We start from the raw sequence: 8,487 nt of genomic DNA, 5'->3' as shown, positions 1-8,487 counted from the left end.
GTTGCTCCAACAAAAGAAGAGGAGTGTGGGCACAGGGAGCTCAGGAAGCATAGGAAGAGATTGACAGGGAAAAACATGATTTTACAAGTTTAATCTGCATAGATATGCAAGATGGGCTTCACAGCTAAACTGCTAGGACACATGAAAGAGTCAGGGAAGTAAATTATCCAATAGAATAAGAAATGGACAAAGAAAGAAAGAATAGCATGTCAGAAGTCAAATACATGAGAGTTTCCATGCCTGGCACATAAGAATGTGGTAAAGTTTTATTGAATGAAGAAATGAATGAGTAAACAAACTAATGAAAAAAATAATGAGTGCGAAGACTGGTCACAGTTTCATTGTTTTACTTTATCTAAATTAAGATAGAAGCACAGTATCCATGCTTCATCTAAAATTTCCACTTTTTAAATTATGCATGGATTATCCCCCTCACCCCTAAACTTCTCTAGACAAGAGTTGACTTTATAAAAGAAAATAAAACGTTAATTAAATTTTATTTATTCGGAAAATTAAATAGAATTAGTGGAAGCCATTGATGAAAATCACTTACAAACATAAAGAATTAGTTTTCTTTTACTATTGTCCTACTTTTCAGTTTCCTCTCAGTAGGAAAGTTATTAATCTGTTGTGTTTTGTTGTAGAATCACAATTTTACATTTAATTATACATACAACCTGCCCTAAGCATACCCTTACTAAAGGGCATACCTTAATAAAGACGATATAACATGCCTCCATAACCTAGCAAGGTCAGTCTGTGAGAAGAATAAATAAAAACGTAATTTAGTAACTGATAGAATAATCTGAGAAGATAGAAATGAAGATCATGTCTGGAGGACAAAATGATTTTTAAAAAATAGAAAATGATGAAGTCACAAGGTAAATGATATAAAAGGCTGGATTTGGAGTCAGAAGATAAGGGTTCTTGTTCTGTGACTGACTTTGTAGTCTAGGACAAACCATTTAATGTGTCTTGCTTTGTTTTCCTCATCCACTCTGCAGAAGTCATAGTGATCTTTTTAAAACATAAATCAAATCACATCACTTCCCTGCCTAAAATCTTCCAATAGTCTCTTCTGACAATTGGAATAAAATCTAACCCCTTCCTCGTGACCTTCAGCATTGTGAACATGAATGGAACCCTGCCTATCTCTTTAAACTCCTGTCTTTGCCTTTTTCCTTTTATTCACTGTTCCTAGATTGTTCTTAAACCCTATGAAGCTCACATTTGCTGTTTGTCTGCCTGAAATACTGAGTCCTAGGTCCTCTTGGTGTTGACTATTTCTTGTTATTTAGGTGTCAGCTCAGATGCTACCTGCTCAGAGATGCCTTTACTCTCTGTAGAAAAATAGCTACCTTACTCTCATCCATCAATTGCTTTCAAAGAACTCTAACTTATTTTTGTTAAACTAAGTATAGAAAATAATATCTTGTTTACTATCTATGTCTTTATATATTGTGTGTGTCCTCCTATCAAACATCTCCTTGCCTATCTTGTTCATCACTGAAATCTTTGACTCTGGCTAACAATTTATGCTTCACAAGAATTTGTAGATGAAAGGAGAAAAAAGGAAAAAAAAAGGAGACGAGAGAAGAGAAGAAAGGAAAGGAATGAAAGGGGAAGGAAAAAAGAGGAAGAAAGGGAGAGAGAGAAAACAAATAAATAAAATACTTTGGCAATAAAATGAGAAAAAAATATGAGAAATTATATTGGGAAAAAACTATCAAGGCATTGTTTAAATATCACTTCACGTTTGAATATATTTAAATACCATAAACTTGTTATGATTTAAAGGAACTCCAAAGACTATTGTTTTCATTTTCTTGATATTTCAGTGAAGCCTGCAAAATGTATATGTGGGGAAGTGAGAGTAGATGTGTGATTTAATTTTTGTGCTTTATTTGGGTGAAACTGGCGTATGAAGAAACATAAGAGACACCCTCAGAGCACAATCAAGATGTCAGCATTCACAAACCCATGTGCTACCCCTCTAAATTATACTCCTCCAGATGGCTTGGTTAATTTTGAAGTGGATAAAGCTAACAGTGCCAGATCACACCCAAGCAGTATAAAACTGTATAAGAACACAATAAAACAGTAATAAACAATAGATTATTTTAGTGGCATATGGCAGATACTGAGTCAGGCCAGCCTCAAATGTAATCTTTGGATTCTGTTTAAAAATCAGTGTCTGAGTTAGAGCATTAGCATTCAAAGCACTCCTGTAAGCAGTAAGCAACTATTCTAAAGAAGAGAAAGGGAGGGTCAGATAAAGGAGAAAAGGAAAATACAATGGTCATTGGAGAAGAAAGATAAACAAGAAATAATAAGCAGTGCTTGCATGACAACCTACAAGGGGAAGCATAAAATTCATGAAAGCATTCAACAGGAAGAGATGGCAACAAGTAGACCAATATGAACGAAATGGATGTGGGAGCTCCCAGCAAGAAGGGGAACAAAGGAGAAAGAGAAAAATCCACATAAACAAAATAACAATTCCTCCCTTTTCTGAATATCTGGACATAACATTTATTATCTTCCCTTAAAATGACAAAAATTGTATGTTGCATCATAAAAGTTGGAAATATATTGTTAAAACCTTAACTCTGCAATCTCTAAGTAAAAATTCCCTCTTCCGAACATGTCTTCACCCCTACACTAAACCCAACCATCTTCTCCTGGGAGAGGGATGCTTCAGAACAATGAGAGATCCGTTCAAATTGCTGAAAATAAAGCTTCCAAGCGAAGAGCCCAGGATATAGCCCCTTTTACCTAATTACATCCTATTTATACTCCCTATTTCAATGTAAACAAGACTTCCTCCATACCAAGTGAGAGACTGTACACCTAGACACTACATAAAAATGTATTTTTTCCAGAAAAATACTTTTCAAGTGAAAGTTTTGTTAATGTATAGTTTCTTGATAACATGAGTGATCTGAATAAAGTTAATTATCCACATAATTAACTATATGTGCCTGAATAGGAAGTCTCAGCCTTCATTCCCACTCAGAAACACTAATTGCGCACAAATGTACACACTAAACATTTTTATATGAATTCCAGATTCCAATTAAGATGTTGTAGTATTCCAAGTGTGTACAAGGTAGGGAATAGTCAAATTGAGTTGAGCAAGAAGAGCAATTTCATTTACCTGTGTCAGCCTCTCCCCCAAGTTAGCACAGCTCAGTGCCAGGACAGAATGCCTCTTTCACATCTGTTTCCTCTGGGAGAAAAGAATTGAGCATGCCTCCAACATTCCAGCTTTTCAGAGAGCTGCCCAAGAAACTGGTCTCTGACTTCCTTGATTGGCGTGCCAACAGAACTAGCATAATTTGAATGCCTGGGGGTCACTGAGGACAACGGAAAGCAGCAGGTGGCTTGATATGGTTGGCACAGCATGGCACAATTCGGGGAAGAACTGCACAACTTAAGACTTCTTCCTTAGCAAGGAGGGATAAGAGTGGAGCATGTGTTGGCACTCTGGCTCTTCAGAGGGCTGCCCAAGGGACTAATTTCTGTCTTACCTCACTTGGAGCACTGATGGAACTAGCATAGTTTGGAGGCCTTGGAGCCACTGAGAACAAAAGTTAAAAAAAAAAACAACAAAAACTAGTAGGCAGTTTGCTATAGCCACCATACCTCAGTAAAATCAAGAGAAGATGCACAACTCAAGGCTTCTCCTTCAAGAGGGAGGGAGAAAGGAGCAGAATATGAGTCTATCATTCTAGCTTCTTGGAACACCAGCTGCTGAGAAACTGATATCTGTCTCACCTTACTCAGTGTACTGATAGGAAGCTGGCATGATCTGGATGTTTGCCAGCCACTGACAACAAAAGAGAGGGGGAAACTTGCAGTTGTAGAACCAGAGAACATGTGGTGCCATAGACAGACATCAGAAAAGATAACGAGTTCCTGAGGGGAAACAAAAAGCACAGTAAGCCTCTCTGAGAAATTGCATGCACAGGCCCAGATACCCCCCAAAAAGTTCCAGAGGATTCCAGAATCGCTTTCTGGGCTACTTAGTGGGGGTCTTGTAACAAAGCCAGTCTGAAGACTGGGAGAAGTGACAGATCCCAATACAAAGCTACAGGTGCATGAGAAACAAGGAAATATGGCTCAACCAAAGGAATAAACTAAACCTGCAGAAACTGGACCTACAAAGAGGTATGTGGGCAACTTGAAAGAGAATTCAAAATAATTGTCATAAAGATGCCTAATGAGCTCAAAGAAATAACAAATGAATGGAATAAAGCATCAAGAAAGATACAGAAAATATAAAAAATAAGTTTTGGAGCTGAAAAAGAAAATAAACTGCAAAATTCACTGGAGAAGTTTGTGGCAGACTTGATACGCAGAAGAAAACATTAGCAAACTTGAATACGAGTCATGTGAAATTATCTGCTAGAGGCACAAAATGAAAAAAGAATGATAAAGAATAAAGAAAACCTAAGGTACATATGAGGCACCATCAAATGGACCAATATTTGCATTATTGTTGTTTCAGAGGGAAAGAGAGAGAGAACAGGGCAGAAACATTACTTAACAAAATAACAGCTGAAAATTTCCCAAATGTGAGGATGGAAATGGACATCTAGATTTGAGAAACTACATGCTCCAACTAAGATGAATTCAATGAAACACACACCAAGCAACATCGTAATCAAATTGTCAAACGTCAAAGAAAAACAATTTGAAAGCACCAAGAGAAAAGCAACTTGTTATGAACAAGAGAGTATAACCAGATTTCTCAGAAGAAACATTCCAAGACAGAAGAGAAGTGGGATGATATATAAAAATGCTGACAGAAAAAAAAACATCCTGCCAATTACGAATACTGTATCCAGAAAAACTATCCTTCAGTAATTAAGGAAAAATACTTTCCCAGATAAAGAAAAGCTGAGGAAATTCATCATCACTAGACTGCATTACAAGAAGTGCTAAAGGAAGTTTATCAAGTTGAAACCAATGGATGCTAAACAGCAGCATGAAAGCATACATAAATACAAAGCTCACTGGTAAAGGTAAATACATAAACACATAAAGAATACTATTGCTGTGATCTGAATGTTTGTGTGCATTCAAAGTTCATTTGTTGTCATCTTAACCCCAAAATACTGGTATGAGGAAGTAGGGCCTTTGGGAGACAATTAGGTCATGGGAGCCAAGCCTTCACAAATGGGATTAATGCTTTTACAAAAAAGGCTCCAGTGATCTTGCTTGCCTCTTCCACTATGTTAGAACACAGAGAGAAGGCACAGTCTATGTGGCCCTCATCAGATACCAAATCTCTTAGCACCTTCACCTTAAACTACCGAGACTCCAGAACCATGACAAATAATTGTTTGTTGTTTATAAGCTACACAGCTTATGGCATTTTATTATAGCAGCCTTAACAAACTAAGGCAATTGTAATATTGTAACGATGCTACATAAATCTCTTTTAATTTTTGTATAAAAGTTAAAATATGAAAGTATAAGAAATAATTATAAAAATCTAGCAACAGTTATACAATATAAAAAGATGCAATTTGTGACATCAATAGCATAAAGTGTGGGGGAGGTGAATAAAAGTTAAGCGTTTTTGTATAGAATTGAAGTTATCAGTGTAAAGTAGATTATTTTAATGATAACGTGTTTTATGTAAGTTTTGAAAGTACCTGTAGGAGATACTCAAAAGAAAATGAGAAAGAAATCAAAACATGCAACTACAAAAAAGTCAGAAAAATTCAAAGTAAGACAGTGAAAGCAACAGTGAGTAAAAAGCTACAAGACAGCTAGAAAGCAATTTAAGAAATAGCAATAGTAAGTCCTTTCTTATCAATAATTACTTTAAATGTAAATAAATTTAACTCTCAATTAAAAGACTGATATAGTGGCTGAATGGCTTTGAAGAAAGCAAGACTCAACTATACGCTGTATACAAGAAATGCACTTGGGACTTTAAGATCCACACAGGCTGAAAGTGAAAGGATGGAAAAAATAATCCACACAAATGGTAGTCAAAAAAGATAGCAAGAGGGGCCAAATTTATATCAGACAGAGTAGATTTTAAGTCAAGAACTGTCCAAAAAGACAAAGAAGGACAAGGACATCATATAATGATGTAAGGGTCAATCTACCAGGAATATGTAGCAATTATAAATATACATGTGCCCATAATAAGAGCACCCAAATATAGGAAGCAATCAATGAAAGAATTTAATAGAGAAATAGACAACACACGATAACAGTAGGGAATTTCAATACACCACTCTCAATAATTGATAGAACATCCAGACAGAAGATCAATAAGGAAATAAATAAATAAGAGGATTTGAACCAGACTATAGATCAAATGGAACTAACAGACATTTGCAGAACATTCCACCCTACAGCAGCAGAATGCATATTCTTCTCAAGCATGCATGAAACCTTCTCCCGAATAGATCACATATTAAGTCACAAAACAAGTCTTAACAAATTTAAGAAGATTGAAACTGTGTCATTTATATTTTCCAACAACAATGGAATGAAATGGAAAGCAAACGAAAATGGAAAAGTTCTTAGATATGTGGATATTAAACAACACACTGTTGAATAATCAATGAGTCAAAGAATAAATCAGAATGTAAATTTTAGAAAAATATATTGAGACAAATAAAAATGAAAAGAGAACGTAACAAAATGTATAGGATGCACCATGACCAAGTCAGATTTATCCCTGGATTACACGGATGGCCAACATATAAAAATAATCAATATGAGACACCACATTAACAGAATAAAGGATAAAAATTACAGTATTATGTAAATATATCCAGAAAAAGCATCTGAAACATTTAACACCCTTTCATGATAAAAAACACTCAATAAACTAAGAATAGAAGAAAATTACCTCAACATAATACAGGTCACAGTGAATGTCATACTACACAGTGAAAAACTGAAAGCTTTTCCTTCAAGATCAGGAACCAGTTAAGGATGCCCACTCTGACCACTTCCATTCAACATACTACTGGAAGTCCTAGCCAGAGAAATTAGGCAAGAAATATAATTAAAAGTCATCCAAATCAGAAAGAAAGAAAATTTCACTGTTTGCAGATAATGTGATGCTATATGTAGAAAACCTTGACAATTACACACACACAGACACACACACATTCACAAATCATTAGAACTAATAAACCAATTAAGCAAAGTTGCAGGATACAAAATCAACGCACAAAAATCGGTTGAGTATATGTACACTACCAATGAACAAATGGAAACAAAAATGAAGAAGATAATCCATTTACAAATGAATCAAAAAGAATAAAACTCTTAGTAATAATCTAAACTGAGAAGTATTACAAAATACGTAGACACTGAAATCTATAAAAGATTGCTAACCTCCCCCTCGCCCACACACACACACAAATAGGAGATGCAATGCCTTAAGCCAACCAGCCCACCATGTCAAGTTCATCATCCAGAACACCAACCCGGCAGTGGCTATTTCGATTCTGAGTGTCTTCTCGCTGAGGTGCCCCTAATAGTCATTGACTGGGTTCAAACTGATGCCAATTCCTCAGTTATTCATGATGAGTTCATGACTCACAAACTTAGATTAGTTCTCCTCATTAGTGATGACATTGTGGACAAGCTGCTATCCTCCCGGGACTTCCCATGTGAAGAGTTCTGTGAGCGCTTGGTGGAGTTCACCCTTGATGTGCAGTGCAATGAAGAGCAGACTTGACGTGTCGCGTCTTGAGACCTCATCTCCAACAGCCCCAGGTCATTCCAGTGAACCAAGATGATGACCCTAATGACTATGTGGAGCAGGATGACATTCTCATCATCAAGTTGAGAAAGGGCCAGGAGCTGAGACTTTGAGCCTATATGAAAAAATGCTTTAGCAAGGAGTATGTCAAGTTGAACCCTACTGCAGGGGTGACTTTTGAATACAATCCAGACAATGCCATGAGGCAGGCAGTGTACCCCAAACCCAAGGAGTGGCCCAAGAGTGAGCACTTGGAGCTGGATGAGGATGAGTCACAGGTGCCCTGTGACCCGAAGGGCAAGCCAGAAAGGTTTTACTACAACATGAATTCCTATGGCTCTCTGTGTCCTTAAGCCATGTCCTCTTAGATCTCACTGGATTGAAGAAGTAGCTGAGGGATTTACAAACTCAATTAAGCCACGAGATCCAGAGTGACATGCTAACTGTAAACTAGCTGCAGCTTGCTGCTTCAGCAAGAATGGGGATTCAAGCCAGCAGCTGGATTTGGGGGGTGTCTCTTAAGACTCTTCTAGTTTTTGGAAATCTAGTCTATTGTTGCTTGAGCTTCTTGGCAGGTCATCAATACCAACTAGAAGCGGGTAATAGACTACTAGGGATGCCAGCGGTTTTTAAGCGGGACAGTTTTTTACTGGCCCTAACTGCTAATTGCCAGCCCTGCTCCACAGATCCCAAAACATCCCTGTTAGCCTGTTTCCTAATGCAGCTGTAGGGGAGCCAACCGG

At 37.0% G+C, this 8,487-nt stretch overlaps 1 pseudogene; it reads left to right on the top strand.

Moving 5' to 3' along the window:
• The first annotated feature begins 1,921 nt into the window (after positions 1 to 1,921).
• On the top strand, positions 1,922 to 8,198 carry LOC105519903 (annotated as a pseudogene).
• The last annotated feature ends 289 nt before the right edge of the window (positions 8,199 to 8,487 follow it).

This window comes from Colobus angolensis, unplaced genomic scaffold (genome assembly GCF_000951035.1).
Source record: "Colobus angolensis palliatus isolate OR3802 unplaced genomic scaffold, Cang.pa_1.0 Scaffold360, whole genome shotgun sequence".
Classification (NCBI taxonomy): Eukaryota; Metazoa; Chordata; class Mammalia; order Primates; family Cercopithecidae; genus Colobus; species Colobus angolensis.
This window is presented reverse-complemented; position numbering and strand designations above follow the sequence as displayed.